Source organism: Rhinichthys klamathensis, unplaced genomic scaffold, assembly GCF_029890125.1.
Source record: "Rhinichthys klamathensis goyatoka isolate OS25496 unplaced genomic scaffold, OSU_Roscu_1.1 h1tg000055l_1, whole genome shotgun sequence".
NCBI lineage: Eukaryota > Metazoa > Chordata > Actinopteri > Cypriniformes > Leuciscidae > Rhinichthys > Rhinichthys klamathensis.
In genome coordinates this window covers 4,663,520-4,680,606 of record NW_026606600.1, presented here as the reverse complement: position 1 = coordinate 4,680,606, position 17,087 = coordinate 4,663,520, and positions in this window count along the sequence as shown.

Below are 17,087 nucleotides of genomic sequence, written 5' to 3'. Positions count from 1 at the left end.
GAGATGGCAGGGTGGTACAAGACATGATTTGCCAAAATCACTTTAATTAAAACCAGTTAACAGTCAAGTTTTGTTCATTGTTTCTTTATTTCCTGTAACAAAAGACATTTGTATTTATTGCTTTAGATTTCATTCAACAACAAATGACAGATTAATGTTTACATACTGTTTCCCACCTTAAGCTGGTGCTCCAGCAATTCAATTTCAAGTCTGGCCTTTTTTAGGTTAAGCCTTTTCTCCTCCATTTGAAGCTGTATAAGGTCCATCTCCATGTCACTTTTTCTGATTTGCTTTTAAAGGTGGACCTTATACAGCTTTTTGGCAGGCAACTAGAAAGACTGAAAAAGTCTGTAATACAAACACAGACCAAATATTTAAATGAGGAAGGAGAACTGCAGAACATTTCTTACACTGCTAAGATTCTGTGTGGAGGTAGATGGACCCTCATCTGTATTAAAATCTCCTGCCATATTCTGTAAAATGACAATGACAATTTATTTATTCTCTTGTGTAAAAAAGGGGGAATGCATTCTATGCATCATACCTCTATGGGCCTCCCACCATTTTCTGTTTCTGTCACAGCAGAAGTGGTCTCTTCATCATCATCCTACAGTGAAAATAAGGAAGGATGCTTGGTCTAGCTAGCAAACAGAAACCTAAAGACAATAATCACTTACAACTGTGACAGAGTGTGGTGTTGCAGGAGGATCCAATAATACAATGTGGCCATCAGCAACTGCAAGATAATTAAACCATGATAATCATGCATATTCAATTCTCAATGTATATTCTTAAGCAAATACAACTAATAAAGAAGGACATTAGGAACATCTAAGAGTACTAGTAATAGTATTACAGTATACAGCATATGCAGTCAAAGCAACATGCACACTGCACAAGTGAATCAATGACTGTAAAATGAATTCAAAATGCCTTTTTAAAATGGTGACAGTGTTGATGATTTTATTTATTAAAACACTGACAAAAACAGTGTAAACATCAATAAATCATAAGTATTAATATGGTACACCTACATTTTACTAAGCCACTTGTCTTGGTAGCTGAGTCTGACGAACTGCCCCCTGGAATCCCATCGACCACAGGTCGCCCTTTATTAAGGGACAGTGCCAGCTCCTCAGCTCCCTTCTTTCTATTGGCTACATAGAAAACTAAATTACATTTAATACTAAATTAGTATTAAATGTCAGTAACAAGTTTAGTAAGTTTAGAAAATATTACCTTGCTGGAGAATGTTTTTGTGTTTCATTTTGACTTGGCTCACACTTCTTCTGGCTCCAGAAGGATTACACCTGATAAAACGAGAAGCCAACATATAACTAGCCAATTATGTGCATTACTACTGTAATATTAAGAAATGTATGGAGGCCAACAAGTAAATACTTGTCTATTTTTACTACATGCCCCCAAAGAATTTTTGCGTCACAAATTATAAATGGGGTAGGCTATTTTCCCCTTTCATTGTGACTCACAAAGGGAAAATACCCCATTTATAATTTTCTAAACTCAAGCATTTACTCTGTCCATTATTATTTGCCAAGCCAACTTTCTTTTGCTGATGCAGCAGTATTGCTTTTTTATTTATTATTTTTTTTATATAATGGGCTTAGGCTATAGTCTTCATAAGCAAGCATTAAAACCTCCAACTCAGTTTCACCGAAGTATCGTATGTAGCTCGCTTTTTTTCTCCCTTGGTTTCCATGGTGACTCCTGAAATCGGCGATCCATTGAAACTGTCTTTATGTACTCGTCGTGCGCGCGCATTAACTCTGGGTTACCAATAGGAGGTTGATTAAACTAACTCAACTTAGGTGTTTTGGAACCGACATACCCAGAGTAAGCAAGTTTGGGGTTAACCAACCAAGAGTTCAAGGTTTATCTGACGGTAAGTTAACTTTGCTTTCTGGAATACACCCCTGTACTCTGCATGAAGCCTACGCAATGCCACAAACATGTAATTAACAACACAGTGATTTCTAACCTTTGACACAACAAATTTGCATTGATGGTGTATTTATGGCACACTGTGTACTCTGACACACAGGAGTTAAAATGCACAGAAGTAATTAGAATGTAGTTACGTGTGTGAAATTAACATTTTGGCCTATTCTGCAGATGGCCAAATATAAAAAATTTAGTTAAAATGTCAATATCCTGATAAAAAACATTTATCAATTTTATCCACCACAGGTAAACATCTAAATATAAAAGGAAATAAAGGTCTGTATTGTGTGGAAGGGAGTGTGAAGAACAGAAGTGAAATTATCTGCATATTTCTGAGTGTTATAATAAATAAAGGGTAAATATGTCTACTGTTCTTTTTGTAAGTTAAATATCCAATCATTGCCAGTTACTTATAAATACATACATGGGAATATACACTGATGAGCCAAAACATTATGACCAGTCACAGGTGAAGAGAATATCATTGATCATCTCCTAACAAGGCCACATATTAATGTCTAGGTAGAATAGATGGTATGCAAACAATCAGTTCTCAAAATCAACATTGTGGATGCAGAGAAATGGGTCTGAGGAAGGTCTGAGAGACTTAGTGTTGGGCGCCCAAGGCTCATCGATGCACAAAGGCAACAAAGACTATCCCGTCTGGACCGAGCCAAAAGAAGGTCTACTGTGGCACAAGTCACACTAAATGTGTAAGATGGTTATGGGACGAATGTATCACAACACAGAGCATCACACTCTGCTGCATATCAGAGTACCTATGATAACCCCTGTCCACCGTTGAAAGCACCTACAATGGGCACACAAGCGTCAGAACTAGAAGAAGGTTGGAAGTGGTGGCACCAGGATGCAGGGAGTCTGATGCTCTGGGCAATAATCTGCTGGGAAACCCTGGGTCAGGTCATGCATGTGGATGTAAATTTGACATGTTCCACCTGCCTAAACATTGTTGCAGACCTGGCCTCACCCCTTCATGACAATGATGTTCCCTGGTGGAAGTGGTCTCTCTCAGCATGATAATGCACCCTGCCACACTGCACACATTGTTCAGGAATGGTTTAAGGAACATGATAAAGAGTTCAAGGTGTTGACCTGGGGCCCGTTCTTCGTACGTTGCTTAAAACATCCGAGATCAAACGAGACATCCAAGATAATATCATCGTGCTCATCATGATCCGGCTAATTAGGTTCTTCGAACACTCCTGCCGGTTATGATTAGTATCGCTGGATTGGGTTATCTGAGATAATTGCGCGTTCATGCGCTGCGTTAAAAGGGGATATGTATCGATAGTAGAAACATTGATCAGCAACGCTGCTATTGGCTGCTCACCGTGGCCAAAGAGCGCGCTCAGTTTTTTTCTCCACAGAAGAGCAAGAGTTATTGCTTGAAGGATATGCAGAATTTGAAAACTTAATTAAAACGCCAGGGAACACCTCAAAGTGTGCAAAAGCCAAGAGAGAGGGCTGGCAAAACGTAGCAGACAAATTAAGTTTGTAGTTAGATGTTTTTATCACTTATTACAGTATATATTTTTATATTTTAATAATTTCTAAATAATTAACAACTTTGTTCATTGTAATGTCAGAGTCACCACCCACTACTAGAACATGGGAACAAGTAAAAGTGAAGTACTAGAATATTCTACATAATTTGTAAATTTTGTACTAACTAATCTCTTTTAAAAAGGCACTGTTAATAAATGTTTGCCTGTTTATAAAAGCAACCAAGAAAAAGGCTGAGAAAAGAAAAACAAACAGGTGGTGGTCCTGCACCCCCACATTATACCCAGGCAGAAGAGCTGACCCTTGGGTTGAGTGTGAACCTTGTGGAGGGCATCCCTGTGTTCAGCTCTTCCTCAGACCCACAGCCAGAGGCCAGGAGCAGCACACCTTCACTGCTGGGAAATGAACTTTAAATGATCCTACACTGCAATAATTTGTTGCTGCATTAAATTAAGTAGGCCTATAATCCAATGGCTGTCCAGACATTTCAGCTGTTAAACCTTGAGTAGCAATGAATTGCTTTGACTTGTGAAAGTCTACATGAGTGACTGTGAAACTACATAGTTAATGTAAAAAAGAATATGTTGCCTTGAGTTATTGATCACATTTCCCCCCAGTGTACTTCATTGTAATGAAATTGTGTTTTCCTCTTTTGTGCAGTATTAAACAATAAACCAACACTTGTATGTGTTCCCAAGTATATGCAGTAAGTGGACTTTTTCTAATTTTACATCAAAAGGGAAGAAAGTAGCTAAACACTTTGTAATGGCCATTTTTCCCCCAATGCACAGGACAGTGAAGAAACCCTCTCAGGTATCTTAAAGTGCATAAATAACTTTACTTAATTTACACTTGAGTACCTATTATTTCTAATATGAGTTGCAGGAGTCCACATCTACAGAAGAGCAGTGATGCAGAGGTGGGCAGTGTTGTACTTTTCCTTTTAATTTTTGATGCATGAGCCATGTGTTTGACAGGTGTACCCCTACCCCTAGAAAACAGAGTATTTTGAAAATACTTGACAACTTAAAGAAAGAAAAAAAAACTGGCACTAGAGATAGAGTTGCTTCATAGGAACTTCAGAGTAAGTGCTAATATATTATTTCACACAGAGTACAATATATATTATTTGCAGGCAAAAGATGACTTGATCACTGGCTTTTCTTTACAAAGAACAATTAAAATAAAAATCAAGGAACTAAGCATATTTGTCTTGTCTTTTATTAAACATTTAATGAAATGTTTTATATTTTTTTTGATGGTGCAATGTTGTGTAATATGGCCCATGTCACAGGTCCTGTCAGGTGCAACCCTCAGACTTTTCAGACACTTTAGTTGGCTAAAGTTCACTTCATTGTGTGCCCTTGTCCTGGCTAGAGCTGCATTGCAACTGGTCTGGGGTTTGGGTCAGGGAATGGGGTCATAAAACACCTGTCTCCAAGCAGGATCCTGTTGTAATCACCTGTTTAATGGAAAAATTCAGTTCTGTTAGGATAAGCATGTCGGCCTATGTAATACAGTGAGCTTGATATTTATATTTTTCCTTACCATGTTCAAATAATGTGCATAAATCTCTGAACATTCTTGAGTCACGCACAGATCCATATTTGTGATATGGAACTATTCACACACCATCTAAGAGATTTTAGTCAGTCAACTGCCTTTTTAAAATTTGATATAATACTAATCTTAGTATTATATCAAATTTTAAACAATACTAATCTTAGTATTATATCAAATTTTAAAAAGGCAGTTGAATCTGGATAAGAATCGCAATAGTGACTTGCCTGCTATTAAAGCCCGACTCCGACGAGTCGAACATTTATGCGTTTCCAACAAATTAATGATGTAAACGACATCCTCACGAGTCATGAGAAAAATGATATCTCTCAAAAAATACACTATCGCGCTGCGCTATGGACTTCCCGTATCAGCTCCGCTTATGAAGCCGCGATCTAATCCTGTTGACATGAAATAAGCCTGCTCGCGAGCAGGTTCAAGCTGGCGCACCTGTTGCTATGACAGCAAGTCCAGGATGAGCGTCGAAGAACCAAACAATCCAAGATCATGCCAAATCGCCAACAATCAAATCCAGCTAACTGAGTTAGCGACGTACGAAGAACAGGCCCCTGGCCTCCAAATTCCCAAGATCTCAATCCAATTAAGCATTTGTGGGATGTGCTGGACCAAAAAGTTTGGCGGCTCCACTTCACAACCTAATAAATAAATGTTGTCAATATGAAATACATACAAATTCTCATAAGATCATTTTGTTAAAATACACCAATAAGCATTAAGCGGTAGGTTTAGGGGAAATAATATACAGTTTGTGTCGTGTATGCATGGTGTATGTGCAGTTTATATTGTTATGCATGTTATGTATGTACAGTTTTTGCTGTGTTATCTGCTGTGCATTTACGGGGTTAATGGACTCCTAGAGTGGCTGTGTCTCTTGGACTGACTATGGACATCTGTAGAGGACTGGGGTTGTGATAGACAATGATTATGTGCATCTGTGAAGAGGGATGAGTTCGCTCACATTGGTTGATTAACCACTTGTTTTCACCTGGCCCGGTGCTTTATATGAGCGTGCGAGGAGAGGGAGAGGGAGAAGACAGCAAGTGGCCCAACGGCAGAGAGCCCACCATCACCGCAAGCTAAGTACCCTGTTGAGGGAAGTTATATTTCTGTAGCCTTACTTGCTATGCGTGAGTGAGTGGGAAGACGAAGTGGCGGGTGGCTCATGAATGTTTGTTGTTCGTTGCAGCTCACGATTACATCAGCCGGCAACAACGCGATCGGGAAGAATGCTGGAAGTGTTGATAAACTCCGCCGGATGCAACGTTGACAGCGGTGTCTGCTGAACCACCGAAGTTGTCACGGGTGGACCGGGAATAATTCCGTGGATTCAGGTGCAGAGCAGTAGCATTTTAATAAGACAAACCATAAAATAAACAAACCAAATCTAAAAACAGACAAGGCAGGGCAGGAACAGGCACAGAATACAACACGCGTAACAAATACAACGAACGAGCACAGGACAGCAAACACAGGAAGACTAAATAGGGAGGCAAACAAAGGAGGGTAACGAGATAGACAGGTGGAGCAAATAAACCAATAATCAGATAGCAAGGGGGAGGGATCAAACAATGACAAGAGCACATGGCTCAACATAACAAACACCCATGTGCATCACAAGACAGGACAGACATGTGACAGAAGTACATTCCAGGGAAGGATCCGCCCTGATCTGGACTTGTGGTGGATTGCTTAGCGCTGACGGTGCGGTTACCGGCTACATCGAAGTGCATCCTTTGGAGTATTCTTTTTAAACTCTGGTCGGCTTGCGGGAAGCCGACCAGCGGACTTATTTCTTTATGTGTTGTATCTGTGTTGTCTGCGTGACTCGTCGGCCCAGCTGTAAACGCAGAGTGGACAGGAACGTTGGGTGAGCTGAGCTGAATATAATGTGTAGCGTAATCTGATCATTGTGTGTGGGTTTAATTATGAATTGCTGTGCTGTTAATTATGAATTGCTGTGCCCTCTCGGGATTTGAATGTATCATTGTGTGACGTGCCGTGGGTACGTGTGTACACTTATAACTTATTCACCTAGATAACTTATTTACCTGCATCCATTAATCTAGTTCTGCTTGCCAGTGTAACAGGTACAGAAAGTGTACTATTGAAACTTATGTATTGTTTATTATAATTTACACAAAATGGTTTATTTTCATATATATCTGGTATACTTGCCTGAGAAATGAGCGTTTTCCCCTTTAATTGCTGTGACGTCATCATGAGCTACACAATTTCCTGTTTTGTCTCCTCCTCTTCCTCTTGGCATTGTTAATGCACTGAAGAGGTGGGTTATTTTTGGCTCCTGTCAATCTTAATTAATCTTTATTTTAATTGTTGCTTTTGTGTCTAAATCTTCACTGCAATTTATGTCTATTATGTTATTTTACTTATCTGTGTGGTTATTTTGATAATTTTTCCCTATTTAAGTTATATTTTTGACTTTGGTCTATATATGTGGAAATGAAAGCACATGGTGATTTAAATGTACATCACATTTGTGTTATAGAGCAATTTGAGGGTGATTTATGCAGATGCTTCTCTTGTTTATGTGTATATCAGGTATGTTTTCTCTTCTTTTCCTCTTGGCATTGTTAATGCACTGAAGAGAGCAATTTGAGGGTGATTTATGCAGATGCTTCTCTTGTTTATGTGTATATCAGACAGAGTAAATCCAGTGAAACCGCCGCCTGTTGTCCCGTGTCTTTCTACACAACGCAGACAAGTGCTTTTATAACTGGTGTCGCGAGCCACCGGTTACACGTGGTGCCGTGAACCTTCGGATTTCGCATGAACGGCTGCTTGCCGATCGCCGAAGTTGCTGATTGAACAGACGACGGTGTGCTGTGGTAGATCGCTGGAGGAGTGTCTCGCTGATCTGCGGAGGCCGCAGCTCGTTTCATCTCGTCTCATCTCGTCATCTGCGTTCAACTATTTGCTGCTTATATCACGTAGGATGGTATTTTGAACGCTTGCTTTTTATGAGGTATGATGAAAAACTGTTTTGGTTTTTATTAATGACTATGCGCCGTATGCGCTTTGATGTGTTGAACTTTTTTTTTGCACTGCGGCACGCTCATCAATGACGGGATTTTTTTTTTTTTTTTTTTTTTTGTAATCATCACATGAGGAACTTTTTGTTTTTCTCCGTGTAACGCTGTACTGGACTGTTCTTTGCGCTGCTGCCAGAGCTTTTGTGATCGTCACATAATTTTTTTTTTCCTTCTCGGTGCAACGCTGTACTGGACTGTTCTTTGCGCTGCTGCCAGAGCTTTTGTGATCGTCACATACTTTTTTTTCCTCCGTGAATTGTCACACTGAACTGTTTTGAGAGAGTCTACATGAGTATTTCTGCAAAGTGCTTTTATCTGAATACTAGTTAAGTGATTTTGTGTTTATTTCCATTTTTTGAAATTGTTATTACATTTCTCTTTGTGTTTTCTATTCAAACTGAGTCATGTTTGAGGACACTGTCAGTCAGGATGATTTTAGCCTGGTACAACGGCGTAGTGCCATGTTCCCAGTAGGCAGGGGTATTGGGGCTGTACTTAATCGTCCTGACAATATGTCTGGAGTTTCACCTCAATGTTTTGGAAGAGGGAGGGCACTCTTTAATTCAGAAATTGACCATGTACATGCCTCTGATTCAGCTATTGGTACTTCAGGGGGCCCAGCTGCTTGCTCTACCCCTTTTACACGCCCAAATGCTGATCACGTCATTACCCATGAGTCTCTAGGAGGTATTATTTCTGATTTGGCACAGAAAATTGGTGAGAGCATTTCAGCCAGTCTCAATTTAACGCAACATCCCAGCCCAGTGCAGCCCAAGTCAAATGTGCAGCATTTAAGTGAATGTGTTGATGCTTCTAATTTGAAAGTCATTGTCCAACACGATGTTACACCTCCGCCTTTCTTTAGAGGTGATCAAAGTGATTCATTTACTGTGCATGAATGGGAAGACTTGATGTACAGTTATATGAACAGAAAGAAATGCACTGATGAAACTGCCTCTGACCTCATTTTGAGCAGGTTAGCTGGAAAAGCGAGGGATGTAGTCAAAGTGTCCTTGCGCAGCTTCCCAGGGCCGACTGCTGCAGTGCTCCCCACCACAGTGTTTGACATACTGAAGCGCAATTTCAGTGAGTTGATGTATTCAAACATGCCTATGGCTGACTTTTATAACACCCTGCCTAGGACAGACGAGAGCCCAATGGACTACTGGATAAGACTGAATAAGGCGATTGATGTGGCTGATGAGTGTTTGCGTAGGCGCAACAAATCTGTTGAGGACCCTGTTACTGAAGCCGTTATGATGTTTATCTCACACTGTCCGGATCCTGGTCTTGCTTTGTCTTTTCAGTTCAAGCCTGCTGAACAGTGGAGTGCCGCTGAAGTTCAAGAGCGACTGGATAGTCATCACAGGAACCTGAAGAGAGCTTTTGCCAGACCTGCACGCTCATTGCCTGTGTCAGCTTGCCATCAGAACAGTGTGACTATCTGTGACGATCCTGTACCCAGTCCTCCCAAACAGCCTGAACTCTCCTCCAGTCAATCACCATGTTTAACTGGTCAGCTGAACCCCAATGCTGCTCCTTTTACTCCTGACACTAGTATGCAGCAGTTAGTTGGCATGATGGATAAAGTTTTATCTCTCTGCACTGCCTCACTGTCCTCATCCAACCCAAACTGTTCTGTCAGAACTTCAGACCCCAAGCCCAATTTGAGCTCAGCATGTAGAGTATGTCGATCTAAAGAGCACACTACACATACTCATTGTATGCGCCAGAGGCTTTGTCGTAACTGCTTTAAACCTGGACACTTTAAAAGCAATTGTCCTAAGACGACGGGCCTTGAGCTGCCTTCTCCAGCCACCCAGTTAAACTAAGTAGCCCATGTGCAGAGGGGAATAACATGGGCGGTGGCGTATTTCCCCTAAAAGATGAGTCAGACCCACAAGAGATTTTTGTAAATAGTTGCAAATTGTTGCCACCCGACAAAACAGTGCTGTATGTGGGATCTCAGAAAATTGATGGAGCTAGTGAACTCTTTTATGCTCCTGTAACTGTCGTTGGCCAGTCTGTACTGCACGGTTTGCTAGATTCTGGGAGTATGGCTTGTACCCTGAGCACGGAAGGTGAATCCAAGTTGTGTGCTGATGGAGTTCTCCCTCAACCCTCAGTGATTCCTGGTAACGTGGTCCTGGTGGGCTGTGGTGGCCTTACTACTCAGCCTAAGTGCGCATATGACCTGGAAATCGAAGTCTACGGGTTCAAGTTCATTGTACCAACTTTAGTAGTGCCTGGACAGAAGGATGAGTTCATTATCGGCAGTAACGTCATCAAAGGTGTGCTTAAGAAGATGAAAGCTGAAAAGAAGTACTGGGAACTGATTTCCTGCCAAAACAGCAACCCTGAGTGTGAGGAATTTCTTGAGCTTTTGAGCTGTGTTTCTCGTTGGTCTGGTCCTCAACAGCCCGCTAAGCTCGGCACAGTTAGGCTTTGTCAGGCGGTTACTTTACTTCCCAGATGTGAGCACCTTGTCTGGGGTAAACTACCTGCTAACACTAATGTCTCCCCTGGAAGCTCCGTCATCGTCGAGCCCACTACGTCACGTTCTGCACCACGTCATGTTCTTGTTGGACGTGTAGTGACTCCTATGTGGGGTGATCGATGGGTGCCGATGAAGATCTTGAATCCCACGCAGTCTCCAATAACTCTTCGACGTAACGCTAAGCTGGCTGATGTGTCCACTTGTTTGGCAGTGGAGGATGTTACAGTTACACAAGATGTGTGCAGACCTCATCATGTTTCTGATGCAGCTTTCCCCAAGTCTTTTCCACCTGTTGACCCTGTGCGGTTACTGCATGAGTATGGTTTGGAGGACATAGACATCGAAGGGTGTGAGGTCTCCAAGTCATGGAAAGAGGAGTTGGCTAATCTTATCGTGTCCTATCGTGATGTTTTCTCTAGAAACAGACTCGATTGTGGAGAGGTGAAAGACTTCGTACACCGAATTCATCTGAGCGATGAGCGTCCGTTTCGCCTGCCATATCGCCGAACCGCTCCTGCCCACTACCAAAAGTTGAGAGAGGTCCTTTCTGAAATGGAAGAGAAGGGCATCATTAGCAAATCTGTCAGCGAGTATGCGTCTCCTTTGGTAATGGTATGGAAGAAGGATGGATCTCTCAGAGTCTGTACGGACTTTCGCTGGCTCAATGCAAAGACGATCAAGGATGCTCACCCTTTGCCCCATCAGGCGGATTGTCTTGCTGCTCTTGGTGGCAATCTTCTTTTCAGCTCTGTGGATTTGACATCTGGATTTTACAACGTACCACTCCATGTATCGTCATTACACCGCATTTACAACACCCATGGGCTTGTACAAATACAACCGTCTCCCCCAGGGCCTGTGTAACAGTCCGGCATCTTTCATGCGCATGATGCTCAGCGTATTTGGAAATCTCAACTTTTCCAGCCTCCTTTGCCATCTTGATGATCTGCTGGTTTTCGCTCGCTCTGAACAGGAAGCCTTGAAACGCTTGGAAGTGGTGTTTTCACGGTTGAGAGCTAGTAATTTGAAGTTGGCTCCGAAAAAAGTGTCACCTTCTCAGGCGCTCTATCAGATTTCTGGGCCATGTGATCAGCGGTTCTGGAGTTTCCGTGGATGAAGACAAGGTAGCAGTCATTTCATCCTTTCAGAAGAAAGACCTAATGAAAGGGGATAGCACCACACCTTCGCCGAAGAAACTAAGATCATTTCTGGGCATGGTTCTTTACTACCAGAGCTTCATCCCTGGCTGTACGCGTGTCGCGAAGCCATTGTTCAATTTGACAGCCGGTCAAAAACGTTTGACAAAAGGCACAGGTAGTCGTAACAGATCTGGCACTTACCGAGAGTTGTCTCCCCAGGACTGGACTCCTGCTTGTGATGTCGCCTTCGAGGAGTTGAAGAGAGCCCTTGTCGAGAGCGTGGTTTTGGCACACCCTGACTTTGAGCGTCCCTTTATTCTCTGCACTGATGCATCGTTGGACGGCCTAGGTGCAGTTCTTTCTCAAGTTCCGAGTGGCGAGGACAAAGCACGTCCTATAGCTTTCGCCAGCAAGTCTTTGAGCCGCAGCCAAGCCAATTACCCTGCACACAGATTAGAATTTTTAGCTCTGAAGTGGGCAGTGTGTGACAAGTTCAGTCACTGGCTTAAAGGTCATGAGTTTACCGTGTGGACGGATAATAATCCACTCACGTACATCTTGACAAAACCTAAATTGGATGCATGTGAGCAGCGCTGGGTTTCAAAACTTGCCCCGTACAACTTTAAGATCAAGTATGTTCCTGGGAGATTGAATGTTGTGGCGGATGCACTCAGTCGTGACCCGTTTGTCAACCCTGTGAGTCAGCGACTTCTGTCCGAGCCTTACTCAGAGCTGTTGAAGCATGTACACAGCGTGGAAGATGATTCTGTCCAGAAGACCTTCCGCCTCACGTGCCAGCCTCAGACGGTTGATAGTGCACTCAATCTGAGTTCTGAGAATAACTTCTCTATGACTACTGAGGATGTGTCGTCTGTCTTGTCGTCTTGTGGTGATTGGGATTCAGGAGCTGTATCCAGAGCAACATCCCTGGCTGATCATTTGACTTCTTTGATTCCTGACTGTCAAAACGTAATCCATGCCTTTTCATTGTCCGAATTGCAGTGTCAGCAGCACAAAGACGCAGTTGTTTCGAGGGTGGCTTTCTATGTCGGCAGGAAGCGCAGACCCACCAGGCGTGAGCGTGCGAATGAGGATTTGCTGGTTTTAAGGATTTTGAGGCAGTGGGAAAAACTCTTTTTGCTTCATGGCATCCTGTATAGAGCTGTCAAAGATCCGCTCACTAAGCACAAAAAGTTTCAGTTCGTCCTGCCTGGCTCCCTGAAACAGCAAGCACTCTCTGGTGTTCATGATTTGGCCGGTCACCAAGGTCAGCCCCGTACCCTGTCTTTAGCCCGTCAGAGGTTCTGATTACGTTAAGACTTGTACCCGTTGTGTCCTGAGTAAAACTCCAGAGCCAGCCGCAAGAGCGCCCTTGGAGAGCATCAAGACCACTGCCCCATTGGAGCTTGTCTGTATTGATTTCTGGTCTGCTGAAGATAAGCACAATAAATCTGTGGATGTCTTGGTAATTACAGATCATTTCACCAAGCTAGCTCACGCTTTTCCTTGCCGGAATCAATGTGCTAAAAGTGTTGCTAAGAAACTGTGGGATGGCTTCTTTTGTATCTATGGATTTCCCCAGCGTATCCATTCGGACCAGGGAGCAAATTTTGAGAGTGAGCTGATAGCAGAGCTTCTTGATATTGCCGGCGTTGACAAGTCGCGGACTTCTCCGTACCACCCAATGGGGAATGGTGGAACTGAAAGGTTCAACAGAACGTTAGGTAACATGCTGAGATCGCTTCCAACCAGATCTAAGCAAAAGTGGCCACAGTTGGTACAAACGATGACATTCATGTATAACTGCACTGCCCATGAAACAACTGGGTTTGCCCCTTTTTACCTGATGTTCGGGAGGGTGCCAAGATTACCTGTTGACCTTATGTTTCAAAGCGTGCTTCGTGATGAGTCAATCTGTGATTACAGTGACTATGTGCAATCTCTTGTCAGTGATCTACAGTCTGCTATGGCGCTGGCTCAAAAGAACTCCACTGCAGAACAAAAACATCAGTCTGATCAGTACAATAAGAGAATCAAAGGATTGCCTCTGTCAGTTGGTGATCATGTTCTCATTGCCAACAAAGGCTGTAGAGGTAAACGGAAGCTTGCCGATAAATGGGAACCCACCATGTATTCCGTTGTTGCCTCCAAACCTTCCCTGCCCATTTACAAGATCCGTGACAAATCTGGTCATGAGAAAGTGGTACATCGGAATCTATTGTTGCCAGTTAACTTTCTCCCTTTGCCTTCAACTGATTTTTCTCTTGGTGAAAGTGCTAGTGGTGGTCCTTGTTCCACACCATCTCAATCTGTATGTGATGTGGCTGAGTCAACATTTCCTGTCACTGATGATTTGTCACATGCAGAGTCTCTGTCTGTCATTTCTCACATAGCTGTTTGTGATGAGGATCGTACTGCTTCTTGGGTTTCATCCCATTCTTCTCAAACTGTTTCTGAAGCACACAATGACTTACCTGTTGACCATGACACTGTAGCTAGTGCTTCTTCCCCTACTGTTCCTGTTTCTAACAGTTCACCTGATCCTATGGTGGTTGATAACTCTGACGATCATTACACTACCAGGTTCGGTAGAGTACTTAGACCTGTTCGTAGGCTGATTGAGTCAATGGTACAACTCGAAACCTTACTTGGTGTGGATTCTGTATCTACTGTTATTCATGTATAGGTTTGTGTATTGTATTACACAGTCTCGGGTAATACGAAGTGTAATTTTCCGTATTTTGTGTATATTAATCCTGTTTATGTACCTGGTCTGAGTTTTTCAAAGTGTAATGGGCACTTTGGTAATGCCTACAAAATGTGTAGAAGTTTGGCCAACTTTCTCATATTTGTATCCCTTTCGTTTGGGTAACTTTCTATGTGGAGTCTTCACTGTTTTTTTAGTGTCGACCATGTAATTCAAGTGACCAGTGTTCTTTGTTTTTTTGTTATACTCTAAGAATTTTGTGTAAATTCTGCGGGGTGAGTGTAACAGGTACAGAAAGTGTACTATTGAAACTTATGTATTGTTTATTATAATTTACACAAAATGGTTTATTTTCATATATATCTGGTATACTTGCCTGAGAAATGAGCGTTTTCCCCTTTAATTGCTGTGACGTCATCATGAGCTACACAATTTCCTGTTTTGTCTCCTCCTCTTCCTCTTGGCATTGTTAATGCACTGAAGAGGTGGGTTATTTTTGGCTCCTGTCAATCTTAATTAATCTTTATTTTAATTGTTGCTTTTGTGTCTAAATCTTCACTGCAATTTATGTCTATTATGTTATTTTACTTATCTGTGTGGTTATTTTGATAATTTTTCCCTATTTAAGTTATATTTTTGACTTTGGTCTATATATGTGGAAATGAAAGCACATGGTGATTTAAATGTACATCACATTTGTGTTATAGAGCAATTTGAGGGTGATTTATGCAGATGCTTCTCTTGTTTATGTGTATATCAGGTATGTTTTCTCTTCTTTTCCTCTTGGCATTGTTAATGCACTGAAGAGAGCAATTTGAGGGTGATTTATGCAGATGCTTCTCTTGTTTATGTGTATATCAGACAGAGTAAATCCAGTGAAACCGCCGCCTGTTGTCCCGTGTCTTTCTACACAACGCAGACAAGTGCTTTTATAACTGGTGTCGCGAGCCACCGGTTACACCAGTTGGGGGTGCTTGACGGGACTGCATGTTTATAGTTGGGCTGCTGGAAGTCCTCTATGTAAATTTTAGTAACTGTGCAAGTAAACTGTTTTTGAGCCTCATGTGTTTTGTGAGACTGGGGGATTACCATTTACCTGCAGTTGTTAAAGGCCAGTGACATTTGTAGTACAGTATAAAACTCATTGGTTCTAAAGTGCCTAGGGATGGGTATCGAAACCCGGTTTTAAACTGGGCCCGGTGCTAAATTATGAAAGATCGTAGTATCGATAAGCTCTGATTCTATCGGTTCTGCTTTTGGTAGTGGAGAAATTAAGAAAATATATTTCCTATTTATTATTGCTTAAAGCTGCAGTCCGTAGTTTTTCCTCTTTGTTGTCATCTCTGTTTGAAATCTGCAATTGCAGTTATTCGCGGAATTATCAACTTTACGTGGGTTGTGCCTCGCCACGGCACAGCGCGGATGAATCCAATGTTTTGAGGAGAATGTGCAGCTGTCAATCACCGCGCCGGTGTGGATACTGTCATTCGGAATCACAAGCTTCTACTTTTTGGAAGTATGACCAACATAAGACTTTTCACCGTAAAATGTCATCTGAACAAGTAAGTAACATTCACTTTTGCACTTTTGTAAATCGTGCTGATTAAATCTAACGTTCGCTTATCATATCACGTCAAACCGTTCAAATTATACTTTGTTCTCATATTGTTAATATTAACAACATCAGCATTGCGTGACTACATTTAATGCCTTTCCGATATTTGTCCTTGTTTTCGCATGGGCCCGGTTGCAGTCTCTTTTTTTCTGTAGCCACTCCGAAATCTTTTCCATTTTACAACGGGTAAATCTCCAGTTGTCACTGGTGATTGTCGTTTGAACCTTTCTGGATCCGCCATCAAATTGATAAGTTTAATTATATCAAGTGCTGTGAGAAAAGGCTATAAATCTCCACCTCCAACATCCTCACACACAATATAGCCTACTAGCCGAGACGCAAAGACATGCTCGAATTTCCCGCGTAAATCCACCAGTACCAGTGGAATTAAAAACATTATTACAAGCTTACCGTTTTGAATCGAGATAAGGCAAGCAAATAGTTTTGAACACTGGCTGGTTATGTACTTGCTCACAAATTTATTTTGGATAATTTTTAACACAAAAAAGTTACGGACTGCAGCTTTAATAAACGTTATCTTGCACATTTTATCTCAACAACTACTGATTAATATTAATTTTTTCTTCTTTTTTTTTTCTTTATTCATTTTCATAATAATTTCATAATGTATTTTGTGAAGTCAGACTATGTTTGTGTGTTGAGCAGAGAGCTTGGTAGAGTTATATTTTGCTTAGAGGTATGCAACGTTTACTTAGCAGAGATGTTCCAATGATAATTATACTTAAAATGTGTACAGTTGGTATGCTCTTTGCGAGAAAAGGAATGTTTCAACTGATGCAAATGTACAATTTGTATACCCCTAATGTATACACTGAGAAATAGTTTCTTAATGTGGAAGGTGGATTGTACCATGTGTATACATTTCATCTTTAAACATAAGCCATATGTTTTTCTACCTTACAAGGAAGTTGTAAGTCTCTCTGTGATGTATAAGCTCAATCTTACTGTACCACTTTAGAGAAACATAAAGGCATGACGGGGTGAGAGGAAG